The sequence below is a fragment of the Equus asinus genome, chromosome 20 (genome assembly GCF_041296235.1).
Source record: "Equus asinus isolate D_3611 breed Donkey chromosome 20, EquAss-T2T_v2, whole genome shotgun sequence".
NCBI classification, from domain to species: domain Eukaryota; kingdom Metazoa; phylum Chordata; class Mammalia; order Perissodactyla; family Equidae; genus Equus; species Equus asinus.
The window spans coordinates 90,546,815-90,559,379 of NC_091809.1; the positions used below are offsets into that span (position 1 = coordinate 90,546,815).

The 12,565-nt window shown below is 39.1% G+C and overlaps 1 protein-coding gene across 3 annotated transcripts in view; it reads left to right on the forward strand.

Moving 5' to 3' along the window:
• Positions 1 to 12,565, forward strand: part of LOC123278917 (olfactory receptor 2AG2-like) — a 410,069-nt gene that overhangs the window by 249,078 nt on the left and 148,426 nt on the right. The window contains exon 4 of one of the 3 annotated variants that reach the window (XR_011495849.1): positions 3,227 to 3,326. The exons of the other annotated variants lie outside the window; for them this stretch is intronic. The gene's annotated coding sequence lies outside the window, so the exon portion shown is untranslated. The remainder of the gene's footprint in view (positions 1 to 3,226; positions 3,327 to 12,565) is intronic. 3 annotated transcript variants of the gene reach the window in all.

Here is a 12,565-nt window from a genome sequence, read left to right on the forward strand (position 1 = left end):
TAGTACTAAAGGTAGAAGATGGACAAGAATACACACAGGAAGAGATGTGCAGAGATGATTGTGGTCATCCAAGTGAGATGGACCAGGGAAATGGCACAGGGATCTGGCACAGGGATCATAGATTCAAGATCCATGTTGGAAGCAGAATCAACAACAATTGGTGATTGACTAGATATTTACAATGGAAATCAGGCAGGAAAAGCCAGTTTGAGAGGTGATAAACAGAAGAATTGAGAGTGTTTAGTGAAATAGAAACTCCCATAAGAATGAAGAGTCTATTTGCTCAGAGTGAGTAGATGAATAGGATGGATGGAAGGACACAGGGTACTGACTTAATGGGAAAGTGTGGAATGCAAGGATTGTTTTCTCTTGCAAAATGCATAGTTTGCTGATTCTTCATCATTGTGTCCTTCTTACTAATACCATTCCAGCCCTCCCTATCTTTTTGTTGAAATTTTGTAATAATGATTTTTACTTCATACTTTGACTTATCTAAGATGCTGTGAATAAAACACAATTCAAGTGGTCAAAGTCCTGGGCTTTGGATTATATCTTTCCCACAGATCACATGATCTTATTTAAAAATTTTATACTCAATTTTCTCACCTATAAAATGGGAATAATATTAGCCCTATATGACTATCTCAGAGGTCTCTTATGATAATTAATTGAGATAATTTATCTTTTAAAAATCTTCATAAATAAGTCCTAGACAATTGTCATCACATTTAAAACAAATTTTAACTCTTTTATTTTACAGCTGTAGTCACACAGTAGAATCTCAGTAAATGTAAAGCATGAGCAATTCTCTTGCTGCCTTCAAAAATCTCTCTTTGTCTTTTGACAATTTGATTGTGATGTGTCTCAGTGAGGACTTCCTTAGAGTATTTCAAATGGATCCAATTTAGGATCCATTGGGCATCTTATTGGATGTCCATTTCTTTCTCCAAATTTGTGAAGTTGAGGAGGCAGGAGGAATGTGTTCAAGGAGTGTAATTGAGAAGTTGGCCTCGGATAAAATTATGGAGACTTTATCTTTAGACTGGAGGCAAAGAAGTGAGGATGGTTACAAATATTTATGAATTAATAGAAGGAGGCAGAAGATCAGGGGAAGCTAGAAAGGCAGGGCTGGTGGATTTGAGAGTGATTATATCTGAACTCAGTATTCTCAGTTAAGAAAGAAACGTGATTATTGGCTAAAGGTGAAAAAGTGAAGCATGAGAAGAGGGTGAAGTTTTGAATGCTTGGTGAAAGTAGGAGATGTTGCTAAATAAGTAAAATCAAAAGGATTTCTTGATGGAATTGAGGGATTAACTAAGGTTGAAAGGTAGGAAATATCACCAATGTTTTGTGTTGTGTGTAGATTTTTTTTCTTAATCCTAGGTATAGAATCAGAGAAGGTGGATAGCATTGATGTAAATTTGGAGACTTGTGAAAGAGATAGTATGAGAGATGAGAGGTGCAAGGGAACTGAGAGAATTAGCGAGAGAACCTTCAAAACCTGACCATGGAGTTCAGGCTGAATAAGGATGAAGAATGGTCTAGAGAGGATTGAGTAAAAGGGAAATAATAGAAGGATCAGAAAACATTTACTATTTTTGAGGTTGAAAAGTTGTTGTGAAAGCTAAGGCATGTGAGAATTGGAAGAGCAGTTGGTTATAATTGAGGAGCTGAACATGTACTTCAAAGTCAGAGGTGGAGCAGTAATCAATAGGGACAAAGCCATAGTGAATCCATTGGAATGGGTAACTTAAATTGTCTAAACATAAAGTTACTTGTTATAGCCAAGACAATGGCACAACCAGGGAATCAGAAGACTATGATCTAAGTGCCAAAGTCTTCAAAAGGTATTAAGGAATGACCAGAGCGGTGGGAGATAAAAATGACAAGGAATAAAATTGCCTGAAGGAGTAGAAAATATTATATGAAAATAGAAATGTAATACTTGGAAAGTGCTACTGGGAGACAAGGAGAATGCCAACCCCACCTCTCAACCCATGGATAAGTAGGGTGTTGAAGAGTGATCAGAATCCATCAAAGAGAGTAACAGAAGTACAAATTTCTTAAGGAGGAACCAGAATTTAGTTTCATCAAGGAAGGAGTATTTTGTAGATAAAGAATGTAGGAATGTTTGTGTAAGAAGGACCAATGGTTTCAGATAACATACAGTAATGTCCTGAGGTAAGACAGTGATGGTGGGCAAGTAGTGGGAAATTGGATCAGGGGAGAGCAAACAGAGAAATATGAAAAGATTAATAGCTGGAATGATAGACATTTATAATTTAGATGGTGACCAAGGATGTTAGGAATGTGAAGCCTGGTAAACTAGGTGACCTCGAGGTCATGGTTTCCTATTATTTCCCAAATTAGGCCTTATCTCTTCCACAATCCTGTCAACTTCCTTGGAGATTGGATTACTCATCCTATGAGTAATTGCTAATCCCATGAGAAATAGATTAATCCTCATCTGGATTACTACAGCAGTCTCCTAGATTGATCCCCCTAGATTCGGTCTTATCCCCTGCATTGGATTTTTCCACACTGTGGTGTTACAGAAATCTTAACATTACAGCTCTGATGCTGCTCTCTTACTTAACATACTTTAATGACTGCCCTCAAGACCAGCTCCAATCTTCCTGGCATCTTATTTCAACAAGGTTCATGATGTGGCCAGGCGGACCTCCCCTGCTTCATTTCTTACTCTACTCCTAGCATCCCCTCTCTCCTCCATCATTTTCCAGACCCCCCTTCCCTCCATACTGATCAATTTGGAATTCTCCAGGAAACTGTGTTTTCTCTTGCCTCTAGGTCTTGGCAGCTGCATCTCCCTCTGCTTGGAATGCTCCATTTATTTCTTCGTCCCATCCCTCTTGCCCTTGATCTTTTTTCTTGATTAATGCTTCCTGACTTCAGAATATTAGCTGTCACTATCTCTTAGAAGCTTGCTTGGCTTCTCTCAGTGTGAACATCCATCCTAACTATTGTACTCAAAGATTCTTATACTAATCCTTAAATATAAAGATTATGTCTTATTCACAGTGTTTGTTCAGTGTCTGGTACAGTAGCTGAATTACAGAATATCCTTGAGGATTATTTGTTGAATGAATGAGACCAACATTACTGAGGTGTCCAAGACCTAGGATAGAGTTAACGTTTCCTGACTAGGGTCCTTCTCCCATTTCCTAACCATTCACTTACAGATACCTCATAATATTCTCCCAAACAGAGACAAAATCCTTACCTCAGATGGACAGGAGGTTGCTGATAGATTTCACTGCAGGCTGTGTAGCTTGTTTGGAGGGGTCAAGAAGCACAAATAGAACTTGGTAAGTAAAGAAAGTGGCTTTTGCACCAGTATTGGGGAAGATATGAGCCTTGAGGAGGTGTGTGAGATCAGTGAATCAAAATCTTCCCATTCTTCTGCTTTGCAAGCTGTCTCTGGGAATGGGCAGCTTGATCTCTGATAGGCCCACACTTCTGAAAGGAGGATTACATTAGATCAAGAGGCTACCTCTCTCCTCTCTTGTGTGAGGAGTTAAGACAGGCTGCTTCTCTGACCCAGTTACCCTGTGAAGGAATTTTTCTAGCCATGAAGCTATTGTCAGACTAAGGTGAATGCTCAGGCTTTTCAAAAACACTTTCATTCTTACTGGGCTCTGAAGGAAAAGCCAAATAAAGGAAAAATCCAAGAAAGGATGTGGAAAGAGGACCCAAAGGAGAGCCTGCAATGCCTGGCCTCTCTTTCCCCGTGGGTGGCAGTGAGCCAGGGCCCTGTCCTTGGGGGTGGCTCTTCTGCCTCCCTATGTGATGACAATGACTTTGTCCCTATATTCAAAAGCTTTATTTAAAGGGAAATCTCTCCCTAGGTGACATGATCCCTCTCTAGAAATGCTGGTCTAGGACATAAGATTTTAATAAATCCCCTGGGCTTGATTCCTGACCTGCCACTTCTGCTTTCTTCTCTCAGTAAATGAGCTCTGTGGCCCAGATAGAACCCACACCTGTAAAAGAAACATGGAAGGCCTTTCCACATCCCTAACAGTGACCATGCTTCAGGCTAGTACTACCCATCTGCCCCAAGTCATGGGGGACAGTGAAGACCCTATGGGGTCTCAGAAGAGCTGTAGAAGCAGGAAGTTCTTAGTCTTTCCCCAAGAGGTGATTCTTTCACTGTACATATATAAGTATCTCAGAGCAAATAAACTAAGGCTGATGCATAGTTTCCTTCTTTGTTTTCCCTCCATTGTTCTGTTTTTTTTTTTGAATTTTTTAATTCAGTATTTATTGAACTCCTACTACGTGCTAGATACAAAATGCTAAATTATATAGCAATGAAAAAAATAGACAATATCCTTTCTGACATGAATCTTACCTTCTGGGGGGAGAAACAAAAAATAAAATGTTATAAATGTTATATTGTATGTTAGAAAATTTCAAGTGCTTTGGAGTTAAAAAAGCAAAGTGAGGGCAATAGGGAATTTGGGGAGGAGTTCTAACTTTAAATTGGGTGGTCAAGTCACGCCTTACTGACAATGTGACCTTTGAGGAAAAACTTGAAGAATATTCTAGGCAGAGAGAATTGGCAGTGAAAGGGTTCTGAGGTGGTACTGAGGAGGGCAGCAAAGAGACTAATGGAGCTGCAGCAGAATGAGTGAGCTGGGATGTGTTAGGAGATGAGGTCAGAGAAGTAAGTGGACTAAACATACAGAGTCATTGTAAGGATTTAAACTTTTACTCTAAATGAAACTGGGAGCTATCAAAGTGCTGTAAATGGAGAATCAAAATAATTTGTTTCTTTGTTTAAGAGGATTCCTGTTTACTCTGTTAAAGATGTTAGAGGGACAAGAAAGGAAGCAAGACTAGTTAGAAGGATACCGCAATGACCCAGGAAGGAGCCAATGGATCAGAGGATTGGCAGCGGAAGAGCTGTTAAGTGATGTGATTCTGGATATATTTTGGGAAAGGATGTGTATGTTCATAAATGTTAATATTGTCATTTTGCCTCTGCTCAGTTAAGCCAGATCATTAGAGCCTGTGCTGATGGTCCCTATTTTAATCCATTAAAAATTTTCTCTGATACTGAGATTCATTTACGAATCCAACAAATAATTAATTCCTACTGTGTTCAAGGTACTGTGTTAGGCACAGTGGACCCAATGGTGAAAAATATATAGTTTCTGTTCTCTACATTGTAGTGGGGAAGATATTGAGAACTGAAGAGATAGCTCACATCTGAATTCAGGAGGTACTAGACAACACAGAGATTGCTGAGGAGGTAGATTTCTGTAGACTCCAGAATGGCATACCACCCACTTTCCCTAAACACACACACACACACACACACAGGGAGGGCTGGATAAACAGGGGGAAGTCATCTTCGTGAGGGAAAGTGGAGTCCATAAGTGATGGTCCTACATTCTCTTCTGATCCCTGGGTGGAGGGATTGGAGGGCATGAAATTTGTGCTTTCCCTCAAGAAGAGGAGAGAGCTTCTGATTCAGAGAGTGGATGTTTGCTGAATCAGGAGACTTATAGATCTAGTCGCAATGCCTTTCAAGCATGAGGAAAGGAATTTAGGAAGAGAATAAATATTACTCTCCCTATGTGGCCCTAAGGAAACTCTTACCTTCTGTAGTCTCTGGCTAAGATTTCTAAAAATCAAACCCAGAGTCTCACTCTGCCAGTGACTGAATTATAATGTCAGTTGAATTCCTAAGCTCCAAAAGCATCTTCTGTTAAAGTGAGGCATTGATTGGAAAAGGATGGGATCCTGAAAATTAGATTGGGGACGTATAGACAGATGTCAATGACTCTGGGGACATTTGTTCTGCTAAGTTTCTTTATCAATAGAAGCAGCTCTTACTCTTGCCTGAGAAGTTAGCCTTCCTTTTCCTTAAAAACCTGTAATGGCCTCCTTTCAGGTTATTGCCTTGGAAAACACTGCCAATTCTCCTCAGGGCCCACCCTCACCATCCTTCTTTGCTTCTAAACCTATAAGTAGACGCATGGTCCAACGGACTCCAAAGGGTGGGGTACAAAGTTTAACCCCTGAGATATGCCATATATCAAAAGCACAGCATGATTTTTATAATGTATACATACAGAAATATGGAAATTATGTGTGGGAATGGAGCTTGTGAGTATTGAATCATGGTGAAAGGAAAAAAGTTGGATCAGGCTTGTTTTATTGATATGGGCTCAGTAAACAGAGATCCTGGATCTAATGATTCAGCTCAAGAGGTGAGAAAGGGCTCCAAAGGTTGTTTAGTTGGTTTGCTGAAACATGGACCCAAAGGTGATCTGCTACAGTAAATAAAGTTGCAGAGTCAGGATTGCCTTGGTTTACTGTAGAGTAAAGTGAACAAAGTTTTAGGGAGATTAAGCTTTTAGAATGTATTTATCACATAAGGTCTGCTCACCTGCTCCAGGATATCACATCTTTCACTAAAACTGTGCGAAATAAATTTATGAGGGGAGACCCAGTATCCTCGAAGAGTTCTGCAGTTACTCTTTTCTGTAGGTCAGAAATTCCAGCGGAAACTGCTACTGTTGAGCAGGGATTCCTAAAGGCAATGGAGATAATGGGATCCCCAGGTGACATGAGCCAAGTGATGGTAGTTAATCATCAAAGATAAGGGGACTGTGGTTACTGTAATGGATGGAGAAGTGAAAGTAGGCATCATAGTAGTCTCTCAGGTTTGTGTCATGGATAGTTGGTGATAATGTTCCTAGAAAAGAAATAGAAGGCAAACTTATTAAATTTTCACTTGTTCTGTATAAGTGAAAGAGTTCTAGGTCAAGTGAGCAGAATTCTAATTGAGTCACCAAGACAGAGTCCCTCAACTAATTCCCAGAGTTGAGCCAGTTTACAGATGGAGAACTCTTTGAATGAATGAGGAGGCTGGGTCCCTGTAAGGAAGAACCCTGCTACACCACCAAAAATTTATTCTGTTAGTCTTTCTCCCAGCATTACCCAAAGTGACCTATAGCCATTAATCAGACTGACATGCACTGGTGAAAGAGAAATATTAGGTTTTGGGGGGATTAGTAGACATTGTCTGTGAACTGACATTAAATTCTGGAGACCCAAACCGTCACTGTGGTCCACTAGTCAGAGTAGGGGCTTATGGAACTCATAAAGTCCATAGAGTTTTAATTCAAATCTGTCTCTCAGTGGGTCTAGTGATCCTTGAACCTTTCCTTTGCTCATTTTCCTGGTTCTGGGATACGCAATTGGAATAGACATACTTAGCAAATGGCAGAATCTGCACATTGCGGATTTGACTGATATGTTGAATGAGGGTTATTATGGCATGGAAGGCCAAGGGGAAGCCATTACAGCTGCGCCATCTACAAAAATAGGAAAGCAAAAGCAACACCTTATTCTAGAGGGATTGTAGAGATTAGTGATATCATCAAGGACTTGAAATATGCAGGGGTGGTGATTCCCAAATATCTCCATTCAACTTGCCTACTTGGGCTGTGCAGAAAGCTGATGGCTCTGGGGAATGAGAGTGGATTATTGTAAACTTAGCCAGGTGGTGACACTAATTGCAGCTACTGTCGCAGATATGGTCTCATTGCTTGAGCAAATTAGCACATCCTCTGTTATCTTGTATGCAGCTATTGATGTGAAAAATGCTTTTTTTCTCTATATCTATTAGTAGATAGCTCCAGAAGCAGTTTTCTTTGAGCTGTCAAGGCCAGCAATATACCTCTACTGTCCTACCTCAGAGGTATAGCAACTCTCCCATCCTGTGTCATAATTTAGTCCACCAGAGCCTTGATCGCTCTCCCTTTTCACAAAACATCACAATTATCCAGTACACTCATGATATTATGCTTACTAGACCTGATTAGCAGGAAGTAGCAACTACTCTAGACGTATTGGTGAGACATTTGAATGTCAGAGGTTGGGAGATAAATCTGACAAAAATTTAAGCTCCTTCCACTACAGTGAAATTTTTAGAAGCAAGATATCCCTTCGAAGGTAAAGGATAAGTTGTTGCATCTGGCCTCTCCTACAGCCAAAAAAGAGGTACAACGTCTAGTGAGTTTCTTTGCATTTTACGGGCAGTGTATTCCTTATTTGAGTGTGCTGTTCCAGCTCATTTACCAAATGGATCAAAAATCTTCTAGTTCTGAGTAAGGCCAAGAACAAGAGAAGGCTTTGCAACAGATCCAGGCTGCCATGCAAGCTACTCTGACGCTTGGGCCATATGATCCAGCAGACACAATGGTGCCTGAAGTGTCAGTGGCACATAGAGATGCTGTTTAGAGTCTTTGATAGATGCTTATAAGTGAATCACAGCACGAACCCTTAGGATTTTGGAGCAAATACCTGCCATCTTCTGTGGATAACTACTTTCATTTTGAAGAACAGCTTTTGGCTTGCCACTGGGCCTTGGTAGACACTGATCACTTAGCCATACACCACCAGTTACCATGTGACCTGGCTGCCCATTATCAACTGAGTATTATCTGACTCACCAAGCTATAAGTTTAGACATGGAAAGCAGTACTCCATTCTAAAGTGGAGGTGGTGTATATGATATTGGGCATGAATAGGCCCTGAAGGCAGAAGTTGCATGAGGTAGTGATCCAAATGCTCATGGCCCTTATTCCTGCTGCATTACCTTCTATCTCCAGCCCATACATGTAGCCTCGTGGGGAGTTGTTTATGACCAGTTGACTGAGCAAGAGAAGATCTTGGACTTGGTTTACAGATGATTCTGCACAATATGCAGGAACCACCCCAAAGTGGACAGCTATAGCAATACAGCCTCTTTCTCGAACACCTCTGAAGGACAATATTGAAAGGAATTCATCCTAGTGGGCAGACCTCAACCAACGGACCTGCTTGTTCATTTTCCCTAGAAGGAGAAATGACCAAAGGTATAAGTCTGCATGGTCTATATACTTATAGGCTGTGGTCAATGGTTTGCCTGGATGGTCAGGGACTTGGAAGGAACAGGATTTGAAAATTGGTGACAAGGAGGTCTGCCGAAAAGGAATGTGAATAGAGCTCTCTGAATGGGCAAGAATCATGAAGATGTTTGTGCCCATCTGAATGCTCACCAAAGGTTGACCTCGGTAGAGGAGTATTTTAATAATGAAGTGTAAGGATGACCCATTCTGTGGGTACTAGTGAGTCACTTTTGTATTCACTTCTATTACTGCCCAATGGGCTCATGAAAGAAATGGCCATGGTGGCAGGAATGGAGGTTTTGCATGAGCTCAGTGACCTGGACTTCCAGTCCCCCAGGCTGGCCTGGCCCAATCTGTCAGCAGCAAAGACTAACACTGAGCCCCCAGTATAGTGCCATTTCCTTGTGTGATCGGCCAATTACGTGGTGATGATTGATTATATTGGGCCACTACCAACATGGAAGAGGCAGCACTATATTCTTACTGGAAGAAACACTAACTCTAGATATAGATATGCCTTCTCTAAATGAAACGCTTCTGTCAAACCACCCTCTGTGGACTGACAGAATGACTATTCACTGTCATGATATTCCACACAGCATTGCTTCTGATCATCAAACGAAGTACACCTCACAGAAAGTGAAGTGCAGCAGTGAACACATGCTCATGAAATTCACTGATCTTACTACATTCCCCACCATCCTAAAGCAGTTGGTTTGATAGAATGATAATGGTAAAATAGCATTTTGAAGATGCAGTTACAGCCCCAGCTAGGTAGTAATCCTTTGTTGGACCAGGAAAATGTCCTCCAGGATGCTGTATTTGCTCTAAATTACCATCAAATATACGGTGCTATTTCTCCCATTATCGGTATTCATGTGTCCAGGAACCAAGGGATAGGAATTGGAGTGGCTCCATTCTCTATTACCCCTAGTGAGCCATTAGGAAAATTTTTGGTTCCCATCCCTGTGACTTCTCTGGTCTAGAGGTCTTAGTTCCAAATGAAGAAATGTTTCCACTAGGAGACACAACAATGATTCTATTGAACTGGAATTTGAGACTGCCACCTGGCCACTTTGGGCTCCTCATGTGTCTAAACCAACACTGATTGATCCTGAAAACCAAGGGGAAATTGAGTTGCCACTATACAATGGAGGTAGGAAAGAGTATAACTGGGATACAGGAGATCCCTTAGGGTGTCTTAGTACCATCACGACTGTGAATAAAGTCATTAGAAATTACAACAACCCAGTTTAGGCAGGACTTCTAATGGCCCAGATCCTTCAGGAATGAAGTTTTGGGTCACCCTACCATGTGGATATGATTAAAGTCCATGACGATTTGACTTTAAGTACCAGAGATTATTCCAGATAATCTGGAAAAGGCTGATTCAATTTGTTGAAAGACCTTGAAAGCGGAATGAGGCTTCCCTGAGAAAGAAGAAATTCCACCTGTGGGAAGCAGCTTAAGCTCCTGCCTGAGAGTTCCAGGCTACCCTTCCTGATGGCTTGCCTCATGAATTTCAGATTTGCCTTGCCAGACCCTCAACTGCATAAGCCAGCTCCAGGTAATAATATCTCGATATATATCTTCTACTTGTCCTGTTTCTCTGTTGAACTCTTACTTATAGACGCAATAAAAATTTTTCTGCAATGAAAGGAAAAATTTACCTAAAGATGGCTTCCAATCAATTTAGTCACTGGGAAACTTGCTGTTATCCTCAGTTTTGACAATTTATCTATTACTTTTTGCTAGTTCACCATCTGATGGATGTTCCAAAAAACCATAGCCTTTACCTCTCCATCTCTTTCTTGAAGATTTCTATTCAGCTGTAGTTCAATCTGTCTTTACTTCTTGAATGCCACTCTCTGATTTTGAATAAAGTAACATAGTTATAATTGGAATACAATACAACTATGTAACATAATTATAAAATCTAATATGTACGGCTTTCAATTTTCAATTGTTAAAATCCGAGCTGTGCATAAAGTTGTTCAGTTATACTATTTTTTTTACTTTTCTGTATATTTTAAACATTTAAAAGTAGATATTTAATATTTTAAAGTAAAAGAAATATAAAAAGCAAACTCATAACAATAAAAAGAGGAAAAAATGTACTACTATAGAAACAATGTCAACTTTCTCAGAAATCCAATTAATCAAGTAGAATAGAAGATAAGCAAGGACACAGAGGATTCATATAACAAATCATCTAATGGCTATATAGAAAACTGTAAAAATTAGGTAGTCTACACCAGAAAAGGAATCTCAGGTTATAAATATAGATGATAGTTGAGTTATAATAATGAATGATGCCAAGGCTGCTTAATTAAAATTAAAAGGTATTTATTGAATAAAAAGTAGTCCTGTGAAATTTTAAAATAGCAATAATTGTCCATTAGTGATTAATAAATATTTTCAAGCAGAAATATGTCTAGCATAATTGCTATCTTTGGACAAAAAGACTAGAAAATTCTAACATTGAGGTAAAATATTATATGATTCATGATAAAGCACCTGACGTTATTTTTAGTGCCTACATGAGGGCCATGGCCCATAAAACCACGTTTTGACTAAAGAAAACTGGTGCATATTAATAGGACTATATAGTGGTTAGGCTAAAGGTAATGAAGGCCAGGAGAATATAACAGGTTTAGATAACCTGAAAACTACTACAGTTTGAGAAAGGTACTAACCTATATAAAACTAAATTAAAACAATCTCTAAATTAAAACAATCTCATTTGACTGTATATAAAAACTTAATACAAAATGGGAAGACCATGTAGTTACAATGCACATAAAGTCAAAGCAAACAAAATATGGTGTATCAATCAATAATGCAGTTAAAACGTATATAATGTGGTTTCCAAAGCATTGAGGTAAAATAGTATGCCTGTCATCCTTAAACTCTTGGCAGACCATACTTCATCAATTCATGCATCCGATATTGTCACTAAGCCAGACAGAATCTTTCTCTCTTCTACCATTTTATAATGGCTGAATGAAAGCATATACTACTTCTTAGGATATTGCATCCATCTTTCTAAAATAAAATAAAAACAAATGAGAAGGAGGATATTCTGGGAAACCTGGGACAATCTCACACATTCAGACCAAATACTAGCACTTTTGTGGCCACTGGTCAATGCCAGTGCTTCCTTTACCTGAAAAGGAGTGGGCTTTACCGAATTGCCAGTAGTTTTTTTTAGGGTCTAGCCCCAACTATTACATCCAAAAAATTAAAAATATAGAAGTTCCAACAAAGAAAGAGAACTAAAGCATGACATTATATATAGTATATAATTACACTATATACTATATTATACTATATATACTGTATTATAATTATATATAGTATATAATGTCATGCTTTAGCTCTCTTCTTTGGAATTTCTACATTCTCTCTATATTATACATATAACAGATATAGATCCGTATACATTATACATATAATATATATAATCATATATGTGTGTGTAGAAAAATTTACATATATATATATATAATCTTGTTTTCTCTCTGTCGTTCCAAGTTTTAAAAAAAGAAGCCTGCAAAAAAGTCTGTCTCTATATTTCCCTAAGTTTAAAAAATTAGTTAAAATAAGATATCATCAAGGTCAACTGATTATAAAAGGAA